The sequence below is a fragment of the Coptis chinensis genome, chromosome 1, assembly GCF_015680905.1.
Source record: "Coptis chinensis isolate HL-2020 chromosome 1, ASM1568090v1, whole genome shotgun sequence".
In the NCBI taxonomy this organism is placed as follows: Eukaryota; Viridiplantae; Streptophyta; class Magnoliopsida; order Ranunculales; family Ranunculaceae; genus Coptis; species Coptis chinensis.
The window spans coordinates 12,212,020-12,219,554 of record NC_141456.1 but is presented as its reverse complement, the minus strand read 5'-3'; the positions used below and the strand labels follow the sequence as shown (position 1 = coordinate 12,219,554).

The window sequence follows — 7,535 nt, the reverse complement described above, 5'->3', positions numbered from 1 at the left end:
TTATAATTATTTAATATTGTTGTTCATTATAGATAGATTAGATATTCAAATCAATACTTATATTATAACTAAACACACCACAACTTTAGTTCCACTAGAAATTGACACGTAACTAGACCGTTCTGACTTCTGATCTTTAAAAAAAGACACTGTTTGTTTTCCAAAATTGACCATTGTCTATGTGGGAACGCTGGTAATGACATTTCGTGGTATAAAGGTTGTATCTTTTTGGTAATGTTTACGATTGCAAAACCAGTTCTCATTTTCTAATAGTTTGAAACTTGTCCTTTTTTACCTGAGCTATAAATTTCTTGGGGGAACACCAAATAATGACATTTTGTTTGTACATTAGTTGGTATATAACGCATTCATAATGGTGTCACTACAAAAGTTATTGTTTTTAAAATTTCTACAAAACTTGTTTCTTTTTCTAAAGGTTTTTATTTCACAATACTTAGCCTACTGATAATTTTTTTTGTGAAAATGGTGGTTAATCCTATAAGTCTATATCTTTCCCTCCCAATTACAAAGGCAAAAGAGTCACAGAGATATATTAAGGGGTTTGCTGCATCTTCAACTTTGAGGAAGAGGGGATTCGTATCTTTTCTTTTCTGTATACTTGTTTTTATAGAATTGTTGTCATGTTTACTTGTGTAAGGCTATCAATGTTCCTTTTAGGTATACCAGAATGATTGTTTAGGCTGGCTTTGGACTTCTTTTTGGAATTGGTACCAAAATTTAGAAATTAGTCTCTGTTCTTTTTCATTTATAGTTGATTTTTATCAATTGCATAACGCATTACAACATTAGAAGATTTATCTAATCTAGTATAGGACTGAGGAGGTTTGAAAGTTTAACTACTCAAACTTCATAGGCTAACTCGTTATCATCCACTCCACCATCTCTTAATGCGCCAAATCAGAATCCCTCCTTAAATTCAAGAGTTAAAATTGCACCAAGTCACGAGAGCCCTCCTCAATTCCAAGAGTTGAGGCCAGGGAGGGTGATACTTCTTTAGAACTTAAAACGCGACTCGGGATTCCTGGGTCCGCCCCTGTTTGTGGATGGTTCACATTTCCCTTCCCAATTAATGTAAATGTTTCTTTGTTTGATTAAGAAAAAGTCATACAAATCAACAAGATAAGACTTTTGTTTTCAAAATTGTTGTGTGAAAACTTTTGTTTGTGTTTGGATCCTTTCTCTATTGGTTTATTATTTTCTATTTCACTATTTAAATTGACAAATGTCTTTGTGGGAACGCTGGTAATGACAAATGTCTCTGATTTGTTCTTATTTGTAAAAGATGGTGATTTATTTTCTTTTTCATTCTTAAAGTGGACAAATGTCTTTGTGCGAACGCTGGTAATGACAAATGTCTCTGTTTTCTTCTTCTTTGTAAAAGATGGCAACTTATTTTCTTTTTCATTCTTAAAATTGGAAAATGTCTTTGTAGGAACACTGGTAATGACAAATGTTTTTGTTGGAACGCTGGTAATGACAAATGTCTTTGTTTTGTTTTTATCTGTAAAAGACGGGACATTTTTTTACTACTTGTACGAAAGTTGTTTTACTATTTGAAACCTTTTACAAAACTTTTTCTTAATCCCAAAGTTTTTTATTTTACAATACATAGTTAACTGATAAATGTCTTTGTGAAAATGCTGGTTAATGACCTTTTTTTGTACAATTTATGTTTGAATATTTAAGGGTATCTTAGCACCTCAATTGCCTTCCTTAGTTCCTTCCCATAGGCCATAGCTCTTTCAAACCACCAGCGATGTACAAGTAAGTTCCTTCACGCTTCTCTCGCCTTATAATACGTAATTTGGTATACAAACATTTTCAATGTCAATCATAAAGTGGGAAAACATAAAATCAAGAGGAGAAAACTAAATCGAAGCATAGATGAATGCTTTGTTCCTAGTGTCTCCCTTTCCTCCTCAGAATCTAACTACACTGTAAAAGTATCTTTTATTCTTTTTAGATCCATTCAGAACACGAAAATTAGTAACTTCAATTCTTTAACACCAAACTTGGGTTAGAGTTCATACATCAAGAATTGAACCTTAGAATAAGTTAATCTAATGTTTCAACCAAGATTTGATTCCAATTGAATTTGATTTTGGGTTTCTAGACTTGATTAGGTGAAATTGAATATGAATAATCAAACTTTTTTTTGGCTTGATTCTTTGCTTTGCTCAAACCAAAAAGAATGGATCCGTTTAAATCTCGATGAAACTACAAAATGTATGATTGGAAATGTTATTTACATCTGTGATCAATATGAACCCATTGCCGCCTGATCTGGTGATGGACTGATGGTTCATGCCAAGTTTTGGGAAATAGTTGGGGAGAAAGAGAGAGTTTTCTCATTTGATTTTTTTTTTCAGTAGAGGCAATAGAGGATGAGAAAGGAAAGAAAGAAGTCTAATTGGTATCAGCATTTTCCCGTTGTTTATTTTTGTCCGTTAGTGGGGTAGGAGGTTTCTACCCTTAAAAGCGGTAGGCCGGTAGCAGTTCTCTTTAATTGACAAAAGCTATTCTGACACTTTCTAAATTTTGTTTAGAGGTGAACCAAAAACAGTTCTTATTTTCCATTTCTTTCTTTAGATCATTTTCTGATGGATTTAATTTTTTTCATTCTTGAAAGTGTTCCTATTGTCAAATCTTTGCTTCCGAAGAGGTCTTGCAGAGCATTTTAGGGAATTAGGTCGAACGGTTGAACAGAAATAGATGGTGGTGTGGTGAACAGGGATAAGAAACAATTACACAATGCACCTTATGAAGTTTCCCTTGAAGATGAAATGGGAACTGAGCAGCAGGATTTAGCGAGAACATTGAAGTGGTGCCTGCTTCAATCGGTGTGTCGTTCCTGTAAGAAGATGTGAGCGAGATGAGAGTTGAAGTTGCTTTACAAGAACCACCACAAATTGCACTAACTGGTGCTTCTGAGGTTCCCTTGTTCTGGTGAGAGGGAGACCTAGTTGAAAGGGGGAGAGAACGTGGTGGATGGACCAGGTTCTCTGTTCTTCGTTGAGTAAAAAAGGGAAATTATCTAGGGACGAGAGGAAAGACTTCTCGTAGTTTATATTGTAGGTCCAACCTTATATAGGTTTGAATGATATTGGTTAGTAAATGACAAAATTACTCATGGCAGGTGTACGTGAATATATTATAACCACCAGAATTCAATAGCTCCAATCCTAATTGTCCCTGCAGTGTGGAGGCAACTGCCTTAGGAAGGTAACACATCAGATGACTAAACAACTTCAAGTGGTCGTAAACTACAAATCGTATTCTGGAAGTTCATTAGTGGAGGCCCATCATTGAGTTGTTAAATGATTGCCACATGATATTTTGCATCAGATGTAAAGTACTTGCAATTTTTCGTTTGCTTGTGGTTTTTGTTGTTTGAACAATTTTTCAGTTTTCCTATTTATACTATTCAACAATAACTCGCCACGTTTACAAGTCTTTCAGTTGTTTGCTTAGAAGGTAGTGCATAATTGCAAGATCTGTTTCATTTAACATGTCTGAAGTCCTTGCCAGGTAATCTCAATCTTTTGTCACGTTTAGAATCGTGTTGAGATAATTTTTTTAACCTTTTTTCTTTTAATGTTTCGAGGTAGGCTGTTTTAGTATTAAATAGTGCAATCGTCTGCATTTAATCTAGGAAGGTTATTCACTTCCTATCATGCTGCAATTTGAACATGCTATTTCTGTAAGACTAATATATAAACTTTCACTTGGATTGATTGTCACTCTGTGTACGGTCTTATATCAATAGTATTTCGTGGTATTGGTACTTCTAGAACTAAACCTGACGTCTCTATGCATTGTGTTGGAATGACCTTGTTCGTATTTTACATCATCTGATCATTCTTTTATATTAGACTCTGAGCCCGCCTGGTAAACAGATTAGGAAATTGTTCTCATGCAGCTTATCTATTATTTAATGTATTACTGGCTCTGTGTATGGGCATACGTATAGGTGTATAGGACTAGCCTTTGAGCATCATATGTAACCTTTAGAATGCTTAATTCATTTAAAATCAGAAACTTAGTGAGCTGTATTCACGTAGAACTTCAGTAACCTATCCCAAGTTATCTCTTTCTATTGAGATTACTGATAATCCTCTCAATTTGGCCGCCCTATGTGGAATATATAGAAGAAGGGCATATAGTAAACCGCGAAACTTGAAAGGGTACCCTTGATTGAAATGACGCAAACCCATGTAGACAGAAACCTTCCTTGTAACTTCTCTTGGAAGCGATCAATAAGTCATCAATAAGTTTCTAGCTCTTTTGTTTTTACTGAAATGAGTATTTTGTTCGTTTGTTTCTACTTGCATTTCTCACGTTGTTTCTGTTACTGAAACAACTTTTCTACTTGCCTACTTCTACTGGTCAACATAAGTCATCACGATTGCAAAACTATCTGTTGTTTGCTTAGAAGGTAGTGCACAATTGCAAGATATGTTTCATTTAACGTGTCTGAAATCCTTGCCAGGTAATCTGGATCTTCCGTCATATTTAGCATCGTGTGGAGATAATATTTCTTTATTTATTTTGCATTACATTTTGTTTAATATGTCTGAAATTATTGCCTGGTAGATTTTATTAATGTTAATTATCGCAAATGTTAGCCATTTAGTTTAGAAAGGTTATTAACTTATTATTATCATGCTGCAATCGAAACATGCCATTTTCGTAAGGTTAATATATGCACTTGCATTTGTATCGTTTTCTACTATGACCATCTCCATAGTATTTCATGGTTTCAATACTTGTTGAACTAGAACTGATGTCTTCATGCATTGAGTTGGAATGTCCTAGTTCTTCTTTTACCTTGTGTGATCATTCTTTAATGGGGTTAGTCTTATATCAATAGATTATATTAGACTTTGAAATGCCTGGCAACCTAAAGATTTACGCAATTGTTATTTTGTGGTCTTATTTTTTATGTGCTAAGATATTGCTTCTCCTCTGTGTATTGGCATACGTTTAGCCGTTTAGGACTAACCTATTTTGAACATCTTATGTAAGACTAATAGACTAATATAGAAACTCGCACTTGTATCGATTGTCACTTTGTGTACGGTGTTATATCAATAGTATTTTGTGGTATCAATACTTCCAGAACTAAACCTGTCGTCTTTATGCATTGTGTTGGAATTCCCTGGTTCTTATTTTACATCGTATGATCATTCTTTAATGAGTTTTGTCAGTTACTAATTGAAGCTGTCCATTGTATTAGAGTCTGAGCCACCGGGTAATCAGTTTACGAAATTCTTTTTATGCAGCTTACGTATTGTGAGCTAATGTATTACTGGCTCTGTGTATGGGCATACATATAGGAGTATAGGACTAGCCTATTTGAACATCATATGAAACCTTTGGAAGCCTTTAATTCATTTAAAATCAGAAACTTGGTGAGCTTGTATTCACGTAGAACTTCAGTAACCTATCCCGAGTTTATCTCTGTCTAGTGTCTACTGAGATTACTGATAATCCTCTCAATTTGGGCATCCTATGTGGAGCATAATATAGAACAAATTTTTATAGTAAACCTCGAGACTTGAAAGGGTACCCTTAATTGTAATGATGCGAGAGATGCCTTCCTTGCCACCCTTCCAACTTCTCTCAGAAGCTATCAATAACTGGATCTAAATAGCAAATGACTCGTTTTCCGCTCATGAGTAAGAGAAATTCACAGGGTTAGAAATTCGTGTTGTTTCTGTTGCTGGAACAACTTTTCTGCTTGCCTATTTATACTGCAACACAAGTCGTCACAACTTTTGAACTGGAAGGAATGCCAAGCGCTTTAGAATGTATTCCTTGGGAAGTCTAACTGGGGCAGGATCAGCCCCTGTTTCAAACTATCCCTTTTTTTCCTTTTCTCCTGTTGTAGGTAGGCCCTGATCTCGATATGCGGCGACATAAACTTATTATTGACTAAAGTCGCGCCTGGCACTGGGTCAACAGCTACTGGTGTGCCTGGTTTGGATTCAAATGCCTTTACCTTTGTTTCTTAAGCCTCAGCCCATGATGCCTATGCTTACTGTACTGCTAGATTAAGAAGCACCTTAGATAAAAGTAGCATGAGACCCCTCAGGAAGGAAAGTGTGAGTGACTCCACTCCGTGCTTCCCATGCATGCAGAATAAGTCAAAGAGTGGGTCTTATTGACTTGGCGCATAGTTTGGTGTGTCCGTGCATGCATACCGCCCTAATCATTGGGCGGGGTATTGAAAGAGACAAATCTTCCCTTATTTTTGTATGTTAGCTGGTTGAAAGGAGCAGTGAGCAGACCTCTTTTTATTTGGGTGTTAAGTCAACTTCTTGGTTTGGATATTGTAGGGAATGTTCAGAAGGAGAAGACGTGCCTTCTATATCCCACCTGTTGGCAGTATTTTATCCGGCCCGAATCAACAGAGATGCTATGGATATGCTTCTCTAGGGATTCCTTCCATAGGCAGGGGTGAGTCAACGTCAACTGTGGGATGTGAATACAACTAATCGGCATCAACCAATGGATGTTAATCCAGAAAATAGAAGATAAGATTATTGAGAATGCTCTTCCTAGTGAGTTTCAGCTTTCCCCGGAGAGAGATGTGAGTGATCAGATTCATACCCAGAGTGATTGCCGGTGCAGAACTTTATTTTGGCTTTTTGCATAACTAAAGAGATATGGATCTTGAAATAGAAGTTCTTTCTGAGGGGACCTTCGAATCCAACTTTAAATCCATTGATTTCTGCCTCTTGTTCCGGGGAGGAAAGCCAGAAATCAAACGGGCAGTAGTGGAAGTCGAGGATAAAGCTCCCGGGGCTTCAAAGATAGATAGAGGGGAATAAAGCAACGTAGCATTTCAGTTCCTCTCCGGGTCGACCAATCAATGCTTTTTAGGTTGGGCGCATCGAAAAAGACTATCCTTGAAGTTCCCATTGATTAGGATTAGGTTAATTGGATTGCTGGTCCAGCTTTTGAAGCTCGCTCCGTCCACCCCGCACCACACATCAATTAGGTTCGGGGTTCAGTAGCTGGAGAAGAGAAAGGAGTCAAATAAAAATAAGACGAATTTGAAGTTTCTTTCTCTGGTCCGTAGTCTGATGGAAGAGATTGCATTACTGCACGAGCATTGTTATACCCAGGATTGGATGGTGAAAAAGTCGTCTCGGGCAAACTTGCCTCTTCCCCTCCCGCAAAAGGAACTTACTTTTGCATGCTTACTTCTGGATGTGAATGGATTAACAAGAGAGAATTGCTGCGATGGCTTGACATTTCTTTTGTTAGGTTTCGTCAGGAGTTCGAGTTCAATAATTCAATTAGGACTTCAATGGGACAAGCGAGGGAGCAAGCAACAACGACCAATGCTCATGTGTCACCATGGAGTTGATGTATGATAGCTCTAGACCCAGCCGGTACTCGTGAGATGAAACAACCAACTTCTCGTCTCATATAATAGCTTTACTAGATCGCATTTCGACCTTATAAATGTTTAATTGATAAATCAATGTAACGGGCTGAGGTCGATA

At 36.8% G+C, this 7,535-nt stretch overlaps 1 long non-coding RNA gene across 5 annotated transcripts in view; it reads left to right on the top strand.

Annotated features, from left to right (window-relative positions):
• Positions 1-609: 609 nt before the first annotated feature.
• The window catches only part of LOC147522180 (uncharacterized), a 31,761-nt gene continuing 24,835 nt past the window's right edge, over positions 610-7,535 (top strand). For all 5 annotated transcript variants that reach the window (XR_015212522.1, XR_015212518.1, XR_015212519.1 and 2 more), the window contains exon 1: positions 610-1,785. This is a non-coding gene — a long non-coding RNA (uncharacterized LOC147522180). The remainder of the gene's footprint in view (positions 1,786-7,535) is intronic.